This window comes from Pseudonaja textilis, chromosome 2 (assembly GCF_049901715.1).
Source record: "Pseudonaja textilis isolate UNSWEBS1 chromosome 2, rPseTex1.2, whole genome shotgun sequence".
Lineage (NCBI taxonomy): Eukaryota > Metazoa > Chordata > Lepidosauria > Squamata > Elapidae > Pseudonaja > Pseudonaja textilis.
In genome coordinates, this window is record NC_141991.1 from 139,046,523 (window position 1) to 139,066,540 (window position 20,018).

Here is a 20,018-nt window from a genome sequence, read left to right on the forward strand (position 1 = left end):
GCGCTGCGGATGATGTCACGTTGGGGTTTTCCTTCCTGCAAAGGGAATCGAGCGCTCGCCCTGCCAAAGGCGAAGGTTTGGGTTGTGATTGGTTGCCCCGCGTTACCATAAAAACGAAATTATGCGAAGAAGAAGGAGAAGGAGAAGGAAGAGGAGGAGGAGGAGAAGGAGAAGAAGAAGAAGAAGGCGGCACCCAGTCAGGTATGGGGCCTTTCTTCTCCCTTCCTTCCATCCTACCACAAATGGGACTCTTTAAAGCAGTGCTCACCAACTGGTGGTCTGCCAGAAAAGTTTGGTGGTCCGCAGAAAAATTATTTGCATTTTTTTTTATATTGCACTAAATCAAGGGTCTTCAAACTACAGCCCCTGGGCCAGATACGTGCAATGAATGTTTGTGTTGCTGCAGAGAATCTCCCCCACCCCTTTGGGGTTTTTTGTGAGGGTCGAAGGGGGGCAGAAATTCCAACTTGGGGTCTGCTTCAGCGTCCTGGTGCGGGCCTTTGGGGGAAGGCTGGAGGAAAGGGCCACTGGTGGCAAAGAGCTGGAGGGCCTCGTTCCAGTGGGACTGCATCATGGTCTGGAACTGGCTAACAATCTCAGCCCGCTGACCCTCCAGGCGCCAATACCGGGCCTTGTACTCTGGCAGGTCTTCCCTCTGGAAAGCCTATGCCCGCGTAGTCCTCAGTGAGGTGCTTCTGCTGAGCCTCCTTCTCAGTCAGATCCAATTTGAACTGAGCCAGCAGTTTTGGCAACTCTTCCTCATGGAGGCAGCTAAGCTCCAACAACTGCTTCCTGTTGGGGCCCTAAGGAGCCCGGTGGGGCAGACGAGGAGTGGCTGGGAGGGAAGGGGCAAGTAGAGGCCAGCGAGGCGCCTCTCAGTGTGAATGACATCGAGTTGGCCATGCCTACCCAGTCACATGACCACCTAGCCACGCCCACCCAGCCAGTCATTAGGCAGATCATATTAATGGTCCGCGGGATTTAAAATTATGAATGTAGTGGTCCCCGAGGTCTGAAAGGTTGGTGACCCCTGCTTTAAAAGCATCCGAAAGCAGAGACCAGAAATCCAGCTTGGTGGTTGTTCGTGGGTGAGATTCTGCCAATACAGGTAGTCCTCGATTTACGTCCACAACTGAGCCCAAAACATTTATGGCTACGTCAGACATTTGTTAAGTGAGTTTTGCTCCATTTTATGATTTTTCTGGCCACAGTTGTTAAGTGAATCATTGCAAATGTTCACTTAGTGAATCTGGCTTCGCACTGACCTTGTCAGAAAGTCACAAAAACAGATCACGTGACCCCAGGACAGTGCAACCATGATAAATAGGAACCAGTTGTCAAGTGTCCGAATTTTGATCACATGACCATGGGAATACTAAAACCTTCTTAAGTGTGAAAAACGGTCATAATATAAATCAGTTTTTTTCAGTGCCATTGTAACTTTGGTCACTAAATGAACTTGCAAGTCGAGGACTGCATGTGACTGATCTGTCCAACAACTTAATCTTTTACTGTGTGCAACCCTATGCAAGTCAACCTGAGCACAAATCCTACTGAATTCAATGAATGAAGTTTCTTCCCAGGTATAAAATTGCCCCCAAACCTTAAAAGCAAGATAGAGATATCTTGAGCCTCTCCAGTCTTACTCCACCCTTAAGATTCACCACATTTAAATTGTCAATTGACTGAAAAGTTGTCATCCATGAAGTTGTAACTTTGGGCAGAGAAAAATCAGACCCACCTTTACTCCCAACCTCAAACCTATTGCTATAGCACAATAAAATGTGAGGGATTCTCCCTCTCCCGCCCACCCCCCAAAAATAAATGTGCTGAGTTTTCTGGCTGCATTGCAGACATTTAAACATGAGAAGTTTCCTTACAGAGAGTCAAACCATTTGTGGTTCATCTGCCTGTGTTTCTCATAACTGGCAGCCATTCAGGTTTTCCACATCCTTCTAAGCTAGGGATGCAACAGAATGAATGGGAGATGGGTCTGTCTGGAAACAGGGTGCGTTTAAACTGCGATCTTAAACACAACCCGCCTGCAAGAAAAACACCCCTTGAAAACATTACGCTTACGTTTAGGTAGCACAAAACTGCATCTTTTGTTCAAGATCTCTCCAAAACCTAGTGGCTAAGATGCTGAGCTTGTCGATCAGAAAGGTCGGCAGTTTGGCGGTTTGAATCCCTAGCACCGTGTAACGGAGTGAGCTCCCGTTACTTGTCCCAGCTTCTGCCAACCTAGCAGTTCGAAAGCATGTAAAAATGCAGGTAGAGAAATGGGGCCACGTTGGTGGGAAGGTAACAGCGATTCCGTGCGCCTTCGGCGTTTAGTCATGCTAGCCACATGACCACGGAGACGTCTTTGGACAGCGCTGGCTCTTCGGCTTTGTAACGGAGATGAGCAACGCCCCCTAAAGCCAGAAACAAGTAGCACGTATGTGCAAGGGGAACATTTACCTTTTATTAAGATATACACAACTAACCCTCTGATCATGTTTTTCAGGTGGTTTCAGAAGTAAAGAAGCACAATAGGTTGATTTCTTTAAAACATCTTTGAAAAAGCAACCATCACTCTGAACTGCAGACGATGTTGATGGTAGCTGTATTAATTTATTACATTTATATGGTTTTTATTTTTCCTGAAAGCTTAAAGCAGCATGCTGGAAGGCCTCTTCTAATGTTATTACCGCAATAACCCAGGGAGAGTGACTGACCCAAGATTATCCGGTGAGTTTCTGTAGTCGGCCTGAATCTCCCAGATCCAACAAAAACTATCATATCAGGGTACACAGTTTGTCTTCTTCTGACTCAAATGAAATAAATCAGCAACTTTTGTTGGTAAGAAATAACACTTACATCCTTGAGATACTAGAGTGTGATAATCCCAAGCAAGAGAGAAAACATACATTCTCGAGATTTCTGTAGCTTCCATTCTATGGTTTTGTGCCATTAATAGGAAGCTGTTTGGTGGACATGCCCTGCTAAAGTCCTAAAGTAACCTTTTGATGGCTGGAGGCTATATTTCTTTGGTGCATGCTTCTGAAAACAAAGGCTACAGTGGGTGGAGTAATGATGCAAGATGGCAGGGTGGGGTTCCATAGGAACAAAGCAAGGATTTTCTCTTATTTCCTTAATTTTTCTCTTATTTTCCCTTATTTCTACTTTTGGCTATGAAGTGTTCAGCCAGTTTTAGCATTTGCACTGTTGTTGCACTCCAGTTAGGGTTGTAGAGTACAGAAAAATTACTCAATGAACTACATGCAACCCAGTGGCCACAAGTTGCTCACCTCTGCTTTAACAATCTTGCTTACCCAATTGTAGGCGAACCTCAAACCAATATGAAGTTTAAGAAGGTTGAACTGGCCATTTGCGTACAACCTCCAGTTCCAGTCATTTTTCTGTACTCTTCAACAACAACCTCTTTGTTTTGGAGGAAATCTCCAGATGTTGATGAACTACACCTTCCAACAGCTGTAGACAACGGGGCCAATAATGCAACATGGTGGGAGCTGTAGTTCAGCAGCATTTGGAAGGGCACAGGCTGAGCATTTCAGTGTACTCAAAAAGGGCAGTTGAGTGATGACAGGATTCATGGGCTATATTTACCAAGAGGAGGTGAACTTTTATTTCAACAAAAAGGTATCATGAGGGGGAAAAAACGAAGAGAGAGCGGTGCTTTATTTACTTAGGAAATGTATAAGGCTGCTCAACTCACAGTGGACGGCTTATAGAAAAAAATTAAAATAAATAAGAAGGAAAGAGAGAAAGAAAGAAAGAAACTTACATTTAACGTCATACTCTTAGCTACTTAAAACAGGATGTGTGCAACTTGATCTATCAGTCAAGGATGAGGCTCATGGATTTCATTAAACCTCCTCCTCCCGCCATCTAATTCTTTCTCTGTACTTCTAAGATGACCTCATATCATCATGATCAAAGAGGGTTTTTTTGGGGGGGGGGAGATTAGTTTAGGCCAGGGGTGTCAAACTTGCATCGTCATGGCATCATCATGTGATGTATCAGGACTTTTTCCCCCTTTGCTAAACTTGACAGAGGCGAGACCAGCATGTGAAGCATCCGGTCTGTGGGCCGCGAGTTGGACACCCCCAGTTTAGGCCCATTGTGCTTTGTGGCAATTGGGGTTTTTTTGTAGAAAGCTATAGGTGAGAGAAGTGTTTTGGCTATGAAGAGAGCTGTGAAGGTTGTGAATTTCATAACCCTGGGGCCATCCCTTCTTTCTAGATAGCACCAAGGGTGGGATTCTACCAGTTCGGACTGATTCAAGCAAAACCCTTGCTCCGAAGATCAGCTGTCTCCAAACCAGATCGCTATGACGAGCATGTGGGCCCATCCGCCTGCCCCTGCTCTTTCCTGTCCTTTCCTTCCTTTGTTTAGAGCACAGCTGATTCTCACAGAGAGCAGTTTGCTGCGCCTCAGCTGTTTTCTTCACAGGGACTTTAGTAGAAGGTAAGTATTAGAGCTGTTTGAAATGTGGAGCACGCGGGCAGAGCGCGCAATCACCAAACCAGTTCCTGGATAGCACGCTTGCGGTTCTGTGGATCTGCTAGTCTCTACCCACTGTACAGTACAGCCTGTTTGAACTTTTTCAAGAACAATGGCATTCTGAGAATTGTAGGCCCAACATATTTGGAAAAGCCAGGATGGCGAAAAGGCTGTGGCATTATTTACCAGCATAAAAAAGCAATCACACAATAGTGAGTGAAACTCTCTCCCACTCATCTACCTGAGTCATTAAATAAGGTTTGCTGACAGTACTTTTTCTCTAACGGTGATAATTGTTGCAGGTTTCCACATTTGGCTCCAGCTTAGGTTTTATGCAACTGTGAACATTGCCCGTGTGTGTGGCTGCATTTATAATAATTAGTTGAAGGGGCTGGGTGGAATCATATGGAAAGCAGCAGCAGCGGGGAAATCTAGAGAGACCTACTTCGTTGCTGCATAAACAAAAGCCTCTCTATTAATTCTGCAGCTGTTAATAGAAGAGAAGGGCAGTTGTGCTAAGTGCTGTCCCAGACCCCATGGTTCTAACACTGGTTTTCTTCCTGTGTGTGTGTGTGTGTGTTTGTGTTTGCCAATTCTGGATAACGTTCCATCTGACAAAATAGGCACTGGCCCTCGATGAAAGTTTATACCAACATAAATTGGTTCGTGGTTATGGTATCGCAAGAATTTAGCCAAGTTTGCTGCAGAAGCTTAAGGCAGCCCACAGGTTGGGGAAGCTAGAAAGGGCCATGACCCTGTTTGGAAAACTCACTGTCCTTGAAAAAGGGCTGATTGGGAGAAGCCAGATATGGTTCAAGAGTTCAAGATGGATGCAAAAGGATTCAGGGGGCAAGAGATGTGCCGATAACCATGTTCATCTCCCCCATGTTCTAATGACTTCCAGGGAGAGATATGCCCCAAGTTGTGCCTCGTTCGGCAGCTAAGTTGAAAAATTGGGAAATAAAGATCAGGTAAGAGCCTGGGTGGGCGGGTGGACAAAAACATCAGCATCGAATCAGTTCTATGTCTGCTGCTCTTCAGAGCTACTGGTTCTAGAGGTGGGCAGAACTGGTAGAAACCCACCCCTGAGCTCACTATTCCAGAATACATGTTGATGAGTGGATTTATTCTCACTGAGCTCATTCTTCAGAACCTATATAATCCTTTGGTGGTAGTTGGATGTTGCTATCTTCCTTTGTCCTTGAACTGCTGAACAGGAATCGAAAGGTGCCTTTTGGTCTGGTTTCTAATGGCTTATTCATACCTGTGGAATTACTCCTCAATGAATGGACATTCAGCCATCCTGGATCAAATAAATCCGTCTTGGGAGTTTTTGTTGGTCCCTTCTGGCTGCTTCTGCAGCTCCACATCCTGAGAATGGAGATGGTCTGAAATGGTTGCTTAAACAGCAGGTAAGCAACGGGACCGATCCAACCCATTATGATGCAGGTATTCATCATAAATGCTCCACCCACTGCCTACACTACAGTGTGCATTTGTGCAGGGAGGGAATTTTCACACATGCACTTCTCCCTACAGAGGCAGTCGTATCATTGGGAGCAGAGGTGATATTCAGCAGGTTCTGAGCAGTTCTGGAGAACTGATGGTAGAAATTTTGAGTAGTTCAGAGAACCAGCAAATACCACCTCTGACTGGAGATTTTACAGTATCATTTCCCTGCCACGCCCACCACCAAGCCACGCCCACCATAAAAATTTTTGAATCCCACCACTGATTGGGATACCCTCTAATGCAGGGGTCACCAACCTTTCAGACCTCGGGGACCACTATATTCATAATTTTAAATCCCGCAGACCATTAATATGATCTGCCTAATGACTGGCTGGGTGGGCTAGGTGGTCATGTGACTGGGTAGGCGTGGCCAACTCGATGTCATTCACATTGAGGGGCGCTTCAGTGGCCTCTACTCGCCCCTTCCCTCCCAGCCACTCCTCATCTGCTCTGCCGGGCTCCTTAGGGTCCCAACAGGAAGCAGTTGTTGGAGCTAAGCAGCCACCACGAGAAAGAATTGGTAAAACAGCTGGCTCAAATTGGATCTGACCGAGAAGGAGGCTCAGCAGAAGCACCTCACTTAGGACTACAAGCATAGACTTTCCAAGCAGAGGGAAGACCTGCAAGAGTGCAAGGCCTGGTATTGGCGCCTGGAGGCTCAGTGGGCCGAGATGGTCAGCCAGTTCCAGACCATGATGCAGTCCCACTGGAACGAGGCCCTCCGGCTCTTTGCCACCAGCGGCCCTTTCCTCCAGCCTTCCCCGCAAAAAAGCCCCACACTAGGAGGCTGAAGCAGACCCCAAGTGGGAATTTCTGTCCCCCTCCGACCCTCACAAAAAGGCCCTGAAGGGAGAGATGCGCTGCAGCAACACAAACATTCATTGCACATGCAGTATAAAAAATGCAAATAACTTTTCTGCGGACCACCAAAATTTTCTCGCGGACCACCAGTGGTCCACAGACCACCAGTTGGTGACCACTGCTCTATTGTACAGGTGTCAAACTCACGGCGTCACATTGCTGTCATGTGACATATCACAATGTTCTTCCCCTTTGTGCAGCTGGGGTGGGTGTAGCCAATGCGCATGAATGAAAGATTTGCAAAGTGACAGGCAGGTAAACCTAAAAACTAGGGGGCAAAGTGGCTGTTTATTGTTGGTGCTTTGGTGCAGATCTTTTAAATAAAGTTTAAAAGAGTCTTGAGTTCAAGTCCCACCATAACCACCTTGTTTGGATTTCTGAGCCTCGCTCGCCCCTGCTGTAAAATGGGGAGAAGCAACTCGATCGTAGACTCCCCATGGAGAAGTCGAACGATTTGGTTGCAGCTCTTTGTTTTATTTTATTTTATTGAGGAACCATAGCAACTTTGGGTGGTTTATTTTATTCTTTTCAGACTGTTGTTCGTGTTAGCAGAAGGGAAAAGAAGAGTGATGAGAGCTGTCAGTCCTAGGTCAAGAACAGCCCTTTTCTTGGGATTAAAAAAAAGAATCGGCTATCCAATTGCTGTTAATAGCAAGCGGGTGGGATTTGGGGCTCAGCTTCCCCACAGGCAGCCGTGGCTTTTGTTTGCTTGCCCACCCTTTCTAATTAGGCCCCTGGGTGGGGTGCTTAGGCTGAAAGCAGACCAAGTTTCTTCTCTGACTCAGCTGAGCTCATGGAAAGGAACGAGTTCGGCCGATGTTGCAAAACATTTGCTTAGCCTGTGGAAAACATTGTGTGCTAATAATAAATAACTGGCGGCCTGTGGAGGTGAGAATTAAATTGGGGACAGACCAATTCCACTGCTTATGAATTCCTAGACTTGGAGAAAGCTGTCATGTCCCATACTGGATCTGAGCCTGAATGTAAATCCTCATGAGAAAAGCTGATTGTGTTTGGATGATGATCAGTTCTCTCAAGCCAGGGAGCTACCCTAAAACCAACTTTGCAGCCTTTCATAGGCTGGTGTTTATGAAAATAGAGATGAAGGGATGGAAGTTCCCCCCTAGAGTCTTTCTGAATTATAATACTGAAACAATTCCTTTCAAGTATTCCGATTGTATTGCTAGCATATTATCACAGAAACTGCCTGCAAGGGTTCAAGAGTTCTTCATGTTGTGTTTCAAGTTAGGAAGCTGAGGGAAGAGAAATTTGGTTCCTTGCCTCATTACTGTCACAGCTCTGCTTAGTCGTTCTTCTGAAAGTAGGCACCAAATTTCTAAGTTCCATTCAGGCATATCCCATACTTATCCCAGAAGTTCCTCCCCCAGGCTCCAGTCTCAAGGGTTGGGTTGTCAGCTTAATTGTCTGTTTCCTAACAAGATTCCACCAGTTCAATGGCAGAATGATAGTCAGAAATGCATCTGGAGAGTTGTCCTTCTCCTTCTCCTTCTCCTTCTCCTTCTTCTTCTTCTTCTTCTTCTCTCCCTCCCTCTCTGTGAATTTTTATCAGATGAATTTCCAACTGCTGCATATCTATTAAAAGAAATTATGTTGATCTCTTCTCCTTCCATGTGAAGACACAGATTAATCTGTGCTGTCCAGGCAATAAAAATTACACCAAAGAGAAAAATAATCTAAAGTCAAAGGAGTTGAAACATGCATTTCTTTAAGACAATGTTTCTTTTCTTTTTAAAAAAAATTTTTTATTGGTTTTTAAAAACAAACATAAACAAACAAAACATAAAACCATAAAAACATCAAGCTATCTTCCATAGGTATACATACAGTGTGCCGGTTGGTTTACAAATTGTTTTGTGCTTCCATTTTGTAGTCTTCAATTACAATTACATTACATATAATCTCATATTGTCAATCAAAAATTAAATACCTTAGTATCATTATTAATCAATCATTTGACTATACTTTTATTCATTCATGTTTTACAAGATAACCATAGTTTACTTAGTTTATTTTATAACAGTTCATATTATCATCCCAAATCTATCCTAAAATCATTTTGTAGATATAATAAGAAAGAAGTACATCTTTATATATTTATTATTTTCTAAAAGTCTACATATTTCATTACTGTACTTTATTGTCTAACCATTGATAGAAAAGATCCCAAATTTTATAAAATTGTTTATCGTCTTGTTCTCTAATTTCAAATGTCAATCTACTCATTTCAGCACATTCTAATATTTTCTTAATGATTTCCTCTTGTGATGGTATTTTCTCATTTTTCCAGTTTTTAGCAAATACAATCTTAGCCACTGTTAATACATTTACAATCAAGTATTTCAAGTCTTTACTATATATTTCAGGTAAAATTCCCAATAAAAATATCTCTGGTTTCAAGTCTATATGTTTTTTTGTCATTTTTTCCAACCACATGTGGATTTTAGTCCAGTATTTTTTAGCATCCGCACAAGTCCACCACATATGGTAATATGAGCCAGGTGTCCGATGACATTTCCAACATTTTTTGGATTTATTCTTGAACATTCTTGCTATTCTTGTTGGGGGAAAATGCCACCTGTAAAACATCTTATACAAATTTTCTTTATATGCTGTTGACATTGTCATTATATAATTTTGAGACCACAATTTTTGCCATTTCTCTAAACCAATCCCATATCCAAAATTCTTCCCCCAAGCAATCATAGTTTCTTTAACTTGTTCTTCTTCTAGTTTAATTTCTAATAAATATCCATACAATTTTTTAATCACCTTTTCATCAGTACCTGTCAAAATCTTATCTGTCAGTCAGTTTATCATAGAAACCTTCTGTTTTAGAATCTTTATCATACCTTGAATGTATTTGCGCATATGAAAACCAATTCATCTTTATACCTTGTTCCTCTAGTTTTTGCATAGATTTAAGTTCACCCTTTTCATTCAGTATTTCACCATATCTAACTGTTTGTTCCTTTTTGTATATTATAGGATACGAAAATGCTTCAGTAGTCGATAACCAGACTGGAATTTTCAAATAACATTGCCTTTTAATCTTCTCCCAGTTTAACCAAAGAGACTCCCGTAAGACAATGTTTCTTGACCTGGGTAGCTTTAAGGTGTGTGGCATGTGCTGGCTGGGGAACTCTGTGTGTTGAAGTCTACCCATCTTGAAATTGCTCAGGTTGAGAAAAACTCCTTTGTGAAGCTGGCCATTATGCTTTCTATTTCCGTTTTAAATATTTTGCCTCCGAGTCTCTATCCCATCTCTTTCTGCTGGCTGGAATACTGCCTTCCCCCTTATATCTCTGAAAAACATTTTGGCAGTTGATTTGTGTGACTCAGTGGTGCTGTTGACATTTAGGAGAAATTATTTCAGTTATCTTACTATTACTTATTAATGTTGTGCCATCAATGTCCCTGGCACTTGGCAAAATGTGAGAATGTTTAATTAATAAGTAGGTTTCTGATCATTCTACTGCAGAATATTGTTTTGCTGAAGAGATCTGTTCTGGAGACATTATATTCCAGGATTTGTGTTTTTTTATATGTTTGCAAAATCAGTATTCAACAGTGTAATTTGTGACTGTCAAACTAAAAATAGCCTACTCTTTGTGGAATAGTCTTAAGGATATTAAAAGTTTTCCCTGGTTTCTCAAACTCCATATTTACTTTCAAAATTAACTTCATAGCATATTTCCCCATCCGAGGTTCTAAGATACGTAAGCTTACAATCTCCATCTTCCCCAAATTGCTCGCTAGTAGGGAATGACATGATCAGTGGTCTTGCTCAGATGAAGGGCTCCAGTCCGAGAAACAGAATTTGGATGCGGACAGAAAAGTCCTGCTTCTTTCTCAACCATCATGGTGGACAAGCCTTATTCTGACTCCTGTTTGGAGGGTGTCATTAACTTGGTTTAGATTCATGTCCTCCTGAAGTGTATTTAAGTACTTTGGGATTTATCAGGTAGCTAGAAAACCCCCCACCCACCCAACTGCTCTTGATTGCAAGAGTATTTGAGCTATAATACTGGAAAGATGCACCCTTCTTCTCAGCCAGTTGACAGAGGATCTTATTCTCATTTCCATATTCAAACATTCCTCTTATCAGAATTTCAGCAAGTGTTTCCCAGCATGCATTTGGCATTCGGACTGTGCAAAAAGAACCATGCCTGCGAATGCAACCTTGTGTAACTTCCTAACAGTGAGGACAATTAACCAGTGGAACAGCTTGCCATCAGAAGTTGCGGGGGCTTCATCGCTGGAGGTTTTAAAGAAAAGACTGGACAGTCACTTGTCTGAAATGATACAGGGTCTCCAGTTTGAACATAACTGGATTAGAAGACCTCCAAGGTCCCTTCCGGCTCTATCCTGACTGATTGAATATAAAGATCATCAACTTCCTCCTACCAGAATTCTGCCTGTCATAGAACCCAAATGAGGACCATCCAGAGTTTGATGGACTCTAGACCATGTTGGCTAGGGCAGAAGGAACCCTTTGAGTTGGGGTAGAACACTTTTGCCATGTGGCTGAAAGAAAACTCATTTCCAATTGTATTCAAGAGAGGGCAATTCCAACTACAATTTATCTGGCCTCAAACCAAAAGAAGCTTAGTTTGATTGGAGACCCATTGAAATCAGAGGGATGGATTTGATATAGCTGACTTCCTTTAATTTCAGCATAAGAACATGCACTTTACTTGGGATGGGATTTTGGAGAGATTGGGGCATGGATGGATGGAAGGACAGTCCCAATCAGATGCAATAACTAATATATGTTTGACATAGAAACAGTGTGACAAGGTTGTCTATATATCTCCAGTGACTAAGCATTGTTCAATATATACCGGCTGAGTTACATACTGGTACAACTGTGTGTGTGCCATCTCGCCCTCTCCTTTATTCATCGTGCCCCATGGTGAAAAATTATGCGTCTTTCTAAAATGTATGTGCTCTTATAGAAAATAAAGCTGGCTTACTTTGCCCAAGAAGCATTTTGCTGTCTTTTGTTGTCTTTTATATATAAATTTTGTAAGGTTACAAAAAAGCATTTTTCATCAGGTTTTGCCAATTTAAACACGCCATATTTATCTTCATTCACAGGTACCCACAGCACAGCTTCACATATGAAAGCATGATTTCTTTGTGCAAACATAGTAGGGTGTATACCATTTCTCTGTGGCTACACCCATGGCTTAACTTTTCTAGAAGAGAAGAGAAGACAAGAGAAGACAAGAGAAGACAAGAGAAGAGAAGACTTTATTGGCCAAGTGAGATTGGACACACAAGGAATTTGTCTTGGTGCAAATGCTGTCAGTGTACATAGAAGAAAAGATACATTCGCCAAGAGTCAAGAATCATCAAGTACAACACTTAATAATAGTCATAGGGTACAATAAGCAATCAAATCATACTAGGAAACAGTCAATATAAATCGTAAGGGTACAAGAGACAAGTTACAGTCATACAGTCACAAGTGGGAAGGGATGGGTGATAAGGAGTGATGAGAAGATTAACAGTAATAGTAGTGCAGACTTTGTAAATAGTTGGATAGTGTTGAGGGAATTATTTGTTTAGCAGAGGGATGGCTATTCTTTGATGGATCTTTTGATAATTTTCAGTCAGCTCTGAGTATTGCTTTCCCTTTGGGTGACCCTCATTCATTCCATTCTGTTATCATTTGTGAATTGTGATTCATATTAGTCCCTCCTTTTCCTCCAACCTCTCTTGCATTCCAGGCTAGAAAGTTACAATGCAGTCGTCATTCCCATCATTCACCACTGGGGGGGTTACATGGCACAAGGCTGCTGCAAAGTAATGCTTAGGCGCTGAGTCCCACTGGCTACTTGGGGCTCAGCGCTGTTTAACTTAGTTTTCATTGTTGTTTGGGCTTCCTACAAACAAAAGCGTTAAATAAACAGCACACGGTAACGCTTCCAAGCAGAAGCTTGACTCTGATATGGCATTCCAATCTTTGAAGAAAGGTAGAGTAAATGGACTCTTTTCTTAACAGAGGGGGCTTCAACTACATTATTTTCAAAGCCATCAATGTTCATGCCCTGTTTACACATTGCTTGGTTGCTTTTTAATCTGACGAGCTACAGATGAGCTGCCTGAACTGACGTCACTGAAATGCCTTGGGTTTGAGGCAAGAGAAATTTCAACTGGTGGTGCTTGATTCGTGTTGGCTCAGCCGCCACCCCGACCCTTCAAGTTATCATACAAGATGCCTGTGTGACCCAGCTAGAGACTAAATATAATCAAGGCATGGCTGAAAGTGTGTGGGGCAGGGAGAGCTGTCTTAAATTATTGTGCAGACTGTGACATGCACCACTTTTTTTTTCTTGCTGGGCTGATGTCATGGGAGTGTGCTTCAGTGCACTATAATTCTTCCTTTCCCTAGAAGGGATTTATGTTTTTGAAGCCAAGGCAACTGACCTGGAGGGCATGAGAGGGGCAAGGATTGTCTTTGCACAAAATATTTAGCCATGGGTAACTTAAGTGCGCTTTGCTGAATTGAATTACTTTTCAAGTTTTGTGTGATCAAAGGAGATCATTGTTGATTTTTAGAAAGAGCCAACATAATCATGCTCCACTTTGTATCAAGGCTACAGCTGTAGAAATGGTCAATAGTATTAAGCATATGGGGAGTGCAGATAACTAACAATCTGACTTGGTCCCTTCATACATGATATGCATTGGATGAGGAGAGCACATCTTTCTCCTTCTGTCCTGGCCATTTTTTTTTTTACAGAGGTATGTTTTAACAAACTGCACCACTGTTCGGTTTAGTGGTAGCAGTGTCTCAGATAGAGAGTCCGTGCAGAGAGTGGTGAGGACAGCCGAGAAGATTATAGGAAGCTCGCTCCCTGTTATTCAGGATACTGCTTATAAGCGCTGTGTGCTTGGAGCTCGAAGCATTGTTAGGGACCCACACACATCCACTTCATGGTTTGTTTCTGTTGCTCCCCTCTGGGAGGAGATTTCGAAGTATCTATAGCAGGACTACCAGATTCTGTAACAGCTTTGTTCCTTTTTGCAGGATTTCTTTTTTTCACCAAGTATATGTATACGTTTGAACTACATTGTGATGTGTTTCTGTGTCGTGTGTGTGTATATGTGAGTATATGCATAATGGTTATCCTTTGAGAGCTGAATGCAACGAAATTCCATTTTAATGTATGCTGATTAGTGTACATTTAAAGTGACAATGAATTCTATTCTATTCTATTCTATTCTATTCTATTCTATTCTATTCTATTCTATTCTATTCTATTCCATTCCATTCCATCCATCCATTCCATCCCATCCCATCCCATTCCATTCCCTTTGACTGAAATTGGCATGATATAGCAATAGTATTTAGTCTTATAAACCGCCCCATCATTTTACAACAGTCTTTGGGTAGTTTACAATATAAGCATTATTTGCATATTTCCTACCCCCCCAAAACAATTTGGGTCTGGATATATTAAACTGTAGTTGAAAAGGGTGGGTGGGTCTGTGGTGCAAACACACAGCCAGAGGACTGTCATTTAATGTCCTCAGCCAACAATGTGATGCAGCTGCTAAAAAGACAAATATTTTGGTGCATTAACCTAAAAACAGAGTCAAGATCATGGGACGTAAGCGGCTCCTCTCTGAAATATATGCCCAGGTGCAGGTAATTCGGAAAGGATACTGATAAATTGTAGCAAGTTCAGAGGTGCATTATCAGAATAGTAAGGGCTTAGAAATCAAGCACTATAAGAACAGTTTAAGGATCTGGTTATTACTTTACAAAAGAGACAACTGAGTGGAAATATCATAACAGACTTGAAGTATCGTGTAGAAGAAATGTACCAAATACTGTAGAAGATAGCATGGAGTTATCCTCCATCACTCCATAGGACAGGATCAACATTAATGGATTAAAAGTATAAGGAAGGGAAGGAAGTTCAAGCTAAACCTCAAAAGGAACTTCCATGACTGTATATGTTTCCAGCCAGTCATAAGAAGTTGTTAGATCTCTTTTGGTGGATCTCTCCAAACAGCAGCCAGATATAATTTGTCAGAGACATTTTAGTGGATTCTGCACTTGGTAGACAGGGAGGGGCATTGGCTAGATGATCTCCATGATCCCCTCCAACTCTTATCATTCTATTTTGGTCTGAAATGCTACCTGCCTAGTTTACAAGTGGTGGAGTTGAAATATCAGAAGGTATGGATGAAACAGCAGCATTAGGAATTTGGAATTGGTAGGGACAAACCAGACCCTGGGAAAATAAACCATTGTTTCCTTGCAATGAAATGAAACCATATAAACCAGAGAGGGCATTTATGGAGGAAGTGCAGTAGTAATGGATGAAGGAAGAATATTTCTAAGTTTCTTAATTTCTTAAGACCTGGGCCCCACAAGTATGTTCCAGTTGAGCAATAAACAACAAGGAAAAAAGGGTTGGTCTCTCAAAGCTTAATCATCAGTGAAGCCCCAGATCTTGTATGACACATATGTCATTGACATACAATAATTTTTTGCCATAATACAAAAATCAATTGTTGTGTAGGCAGGCATATAAATAGAAATTAATATCAAAAGAAGAATCTTCTTTAAAAAATGAGAAACTTGATGAGAAGGAATTCAAAAGGAAAGTTAATATCTCAGGGTTATTTAAAATCACGAGAAGAAAAGCATAGCTGGAATATATTTAATTCAGGAAGAATGCCACTAAGATTCACCATGCAATTAACAGAGAAAATCTAGATTATTTCACAGAATGGGAAAAAATAGATTGATTGACTTGGTTTAAATTATATCTTTCTATTCAATTTAACTCTCAAGGCAGTCAACAAAAATAAAAAAAACAAATACATAAAACCAAGGTTTAAAAACTAGTTAAAATTATTTAAATGTTATATAGCTAACAAGAAGAAGGAATATTTCTTCCTGATAAAAGAAATGAAAACCGGAAATAAAAGTGTGATAACAACAATTGTATCACTAAAATATTTAAACCAACAATAACGAACATTTAAAGATAGTAATGGCAGGCAGCACATGATATAGATAAATGGTTAGGCCACTAGATAATACAGTTGTGAAAGATATTCTAAAATAGCATAAAGAGATTGCAGACAGACCATATGGATTATGGTGGTTTAAGTGGCTGGATTTGGATCAGCAAAGCCCAGATTATCTATCATTCCTGTTTTCCTATAGAGATCTCAGGGGGACTTTGGGCCAGTTGATTTCTGTCGAGCCCAACCTCACTTCACAGGGGAGGTGGTACAACGTGGATACACACAGTAGGTGGTGCCCAGGTAGTACATTGAGGTGGACAATGGAGGGAGAGTTTCAAGTTACTCAGAGGTCATGGGAAAGATAGGCTGCTGTCTCCCAGTAATTGCCTCCCTCTTTATGTTGGAAGGACAGATATATGAACCCAAACAGATATCAAGAGAATCTGGTGATGAATAATATTGTATATGGCAGATTCTTACAGGCCCAAGGTTTGTGATAATCAGGAGAACCCATAGCTGGATAACCACAATTCAAAGAATCCTGCCAATTTAGGGATGAGGCCAGACAAATGTAGGCCCCCAAATCAAAGCATCACAGAGAGGTCAGGGCTATAGTTTGTTGGGAGGTTGTAACTTAATTTATCACAAGTACATTCCTTCTTCCTTCTGGAAGTTGATATTCAGCAACTCCCATGCTAGTCACAAGCCAATCTTTTTGGGAAGGGTGCCACAAACGGAGTCCAAAATATGAAGCAATCTCACAACAATACAGTATTAAAATATTCCATGTGCTTTCTTCAACCTGGGTGCCTTTTGCAAATGATATCTTTAGTTAAGAGCCAGTGATATACTCTTTGAGCCTCTCTGGTATTCTGTCAATTTCCTGTCGCCTAATGTATCCATATTATTGGATTCAAAGCAGTTTTCCACAAATACAGTAGGACTTTCCCATTATTCAGCCCTTTGTAACTTTGAATAATTGCTGAATGAGTGGTTGTAACCCAAAACTTATATAACTTTGTATACATCAGACTGTCATTAATAGGGTAGCAGCGAAGCTCTTGGAAAGGATATTCAGATGCCATGGTATGTCTGTACTACAAAGATTAGAATTGTTCAGCAATGGTTTTCTCTGTGATATGTCATGAATTCAAAATTTGGATTTTGAAGAAGCAGGAAAGAATACTTGAACTATCCCCAAGAAGATTTTGAGGATCCTGTCAATAGCTAGGAAAGCCAACAAATGGATCATAGAACAAAGCAATTCAAAATTTTCACCTGGGACATAAATATTCAAACTTAAAGAATCATAGTCTGGACACATTATGTGAAGATACAGCTCCTTTAAGAAATCTATTATTCTAGGAAAGGTAGAAGAAGACAACTAGCAGCCAGATAAAGTCACCCAATTACAGTGGTGATGGCAACTAATTTGAAAGGTCATGTCTGGGACAGATATTCTGGAGAAAGTCTAAATATGTGGTTACTAAGAACTGATGTTGACCTGATGATAGTTAGTCAATAATTTAAAATTTTTTTTTTTTAAAAAAAGATACCACAGAGCAGGCTTCTGAACCTGGGCCCCCTGAGTAAATGTAAAAAGGGATAAATCAAAACAATTGTGTTTGACAGCGAAAACGGACTATCAATTGAAAATTATACATAAATGGTAAAGAAGCAGAGTAGCTAGAATGAATAGGTGGGCCTTGATAGAATGTTTATGAAACAGGGGAAAGGATGGAAAAATGTTTAACAGATGCGAGGAGTGCAAAGAAGTGGGTAGAAGGAGGGGGTCTGCTCAAATGAATGAATATGTCAAAAGCAGCAAAAATGCTTCTATATAAGAGCATGTACCTGCTCACCTTATATATGAAAGCGAGAGTCAGTCAGAGTTCAACGTATCAGGAGAAAGGGAAAAGCAAAGTATTAGGGATGAGTTACCCAAGTTGTGTCTGATAAGATAGGAGAAGGAAGAAAGAATGGCTACTAAATGAATTAAGATACAAGAATTCGTACCAATGTTGGGGTGGCTGGATTATACAGAGAAAATGATAGAAGGACAAACAATAGAACTAATGTTTGAATGAAACAGTGAAATAGTTGAGGAAAGAGGAGACCAAGAAACCTGAGCTTGAATGGAGATGATATTTTCAAGGAGGGAGGGAGGGAGGGAGGGAGAGAGAGAGAGAGAGACGAACCAGAGACAATATATAATAACAGATAACAGATAATCAGAGTTGGAGGGGACCTTGTAGGTCATCTAGTCCAACCCTCCGCCCAAGCGGGAGACCCTACAACATTTCTGACAAATGGCAGTCCAATCTCTTCTTGAAAGTCTCAAGCGACGGCGCTCCACAACTTCTGAGTGCAACTTCTGTTCCATTGGTTGATTGTTCTCACTGTCAGAAAGTTTCTCCTTGTTTCCAGGTTAAATTTCTCCTTGTTCAGTTTCCATCCGTTATTCCTTGTCTGGCCTTCGGGTGCTTTAGAAAATAGCTTGACCCCTTCCTCCCTGTGGCAGCCCCTCAAATATTGGAAGACCGCTATCATGTCTCCCCTGGTCCTTCTCTTCACTAGACTAGCCAAGCTCAGTTCCTGCAACCGTTCATTGTATGTTTTAGCCTCCAGTCCCCTAATCATCCTGGTTCTCTTCTCTGTCCTTTTTCTAGAGCCTCAACATCTTTTTTATAATGTGGTGGCCAAAACTGGATGCAGTACTCTAGGTGTGGTCTTACTAAGGCTTTATAGAGTGGCATTAGTACTTCCCTTTATCTTGATTGTATCCCTCTGTTAATACAATTTAGGATTGCATTGGCTTTTTTGGCTGCTGCTGCTGCACACTGCTGGCTCATATTTAGCTGGTTATGAATCAATGTATGGATGAGATAGAAATAAAGATTGCTCAGAAGGCCAAAAAGCAATGGAGAGATATAATGAGATTCAGTGAATGTAGACTAACCATATTTTTATGTATTCTTATATCTGATTGCAGTCGCCAAGAGCTGATAATTTCTTGATTGCACATAACCAATATCTAATATACACTGCTCAAAAAAAATTAAGGGAACACTTAAACAACACAATGTAACTCCAAGACGATCACATTTCTGTGAAATCAAACTGTTCACTTAGGTAGCAACACTGATTGACAATCAATTTCACATGCTGTTGTGCAAATGGAATAGACAACAGGTAGAAAGCATAGGCAGTTAGCAAGACATCCCCAATAAAGGAGTGGTTCTGCAGGTGGTGACCACAGACCACTTCTCAGTTTCTATACTTTCTGGCTGATGGTTTGGTCATTTTTGAATGCTGGCGGTGCTTTCACTCTAGTGGTAGCATGAGACGGAGTCTACAACCCACACAAGTGGCTCAGGTAGTGCAGCTCATCCAGGATGGCACATCAATGCGAGCTGTGGCAAGAAGATTTGCTGTGTCTGTCAGCATAGTGTCCAAAAGCATGAAGGCGCTACCAGGAGACAGGCCAGTACATCAGGAGATGTGGAAGAGGCCATAGGAGGGCAACAACCCAGCATCAGGACCGCTACCCCGCCTTTGTGCAAGGAGGGACAGGAGGAGCACTGCCAGAGCCCTGCAAAATGACCTCCAGCGGGCCACAAATGTGCATGTGGCTGCTCAAACGGTCAGAAACACACTCCATGAGGGTGGTATGAGGGCCCAACGTCACAGGTGGGGGTTGTGCTTACAGCCCAACACCATGCAGGATGTTTGGCATTTGCCAGAGAACACCAAGATTGGCAAATTCACCATTGGCACCCTGTGCTCTTCACAGATGAAAGCAGGTTTACACTGAGCACATGTGACAGACATGACAGGGTCTGAAGACATCATGGAGAACATTTTGCTGCCTGCAGCATCCTCCAGCATGACCAGTTTGGCAGTGGGCCAGTAATGGTGTGGGGTGGCCTTTCTTTAGGGGGCTGCACAGCCCTCCATGTGCTCACCAGAGGTAGCCTGCCTGTCATTAGGTACCGAGATGAGATCCTCAGACCCCTTGTGAGACCATATGCTGGTGCAGTTGGTCCTGGGTTCCTCCTAATGCACGACAATGCTAGACCTCATGTGGCTGGAGTGTGTCAGCAGTTCCTGCAAGACTAAGGCAT

At 41.9% G+C, this 20,018-nt stretch overlaps 1 long non-coding RNA gene across 1 annotated transcript; it reads left to right on the forward strand.

Moving 5' to 3' along the window:
- Nucleotides 1–87: 87 nt before the first annotated feature.
- Nucleotides 88–4,327, forward strand: LOC148127114 (uncharacterized). The gene is made up of 3 exons (XR_015741945.1): nucleotides 88–201; nucleotides 2,650–2,730; nucleotides 4,246–4,327. It is a non-coding gene; the product is annotated as an uncharacterized LOC148127114 (long non-coding RNA).
- The last annotated feature ends 15,691 nt before the right edge of the window (nucleotides 4,328–20,018 follow it).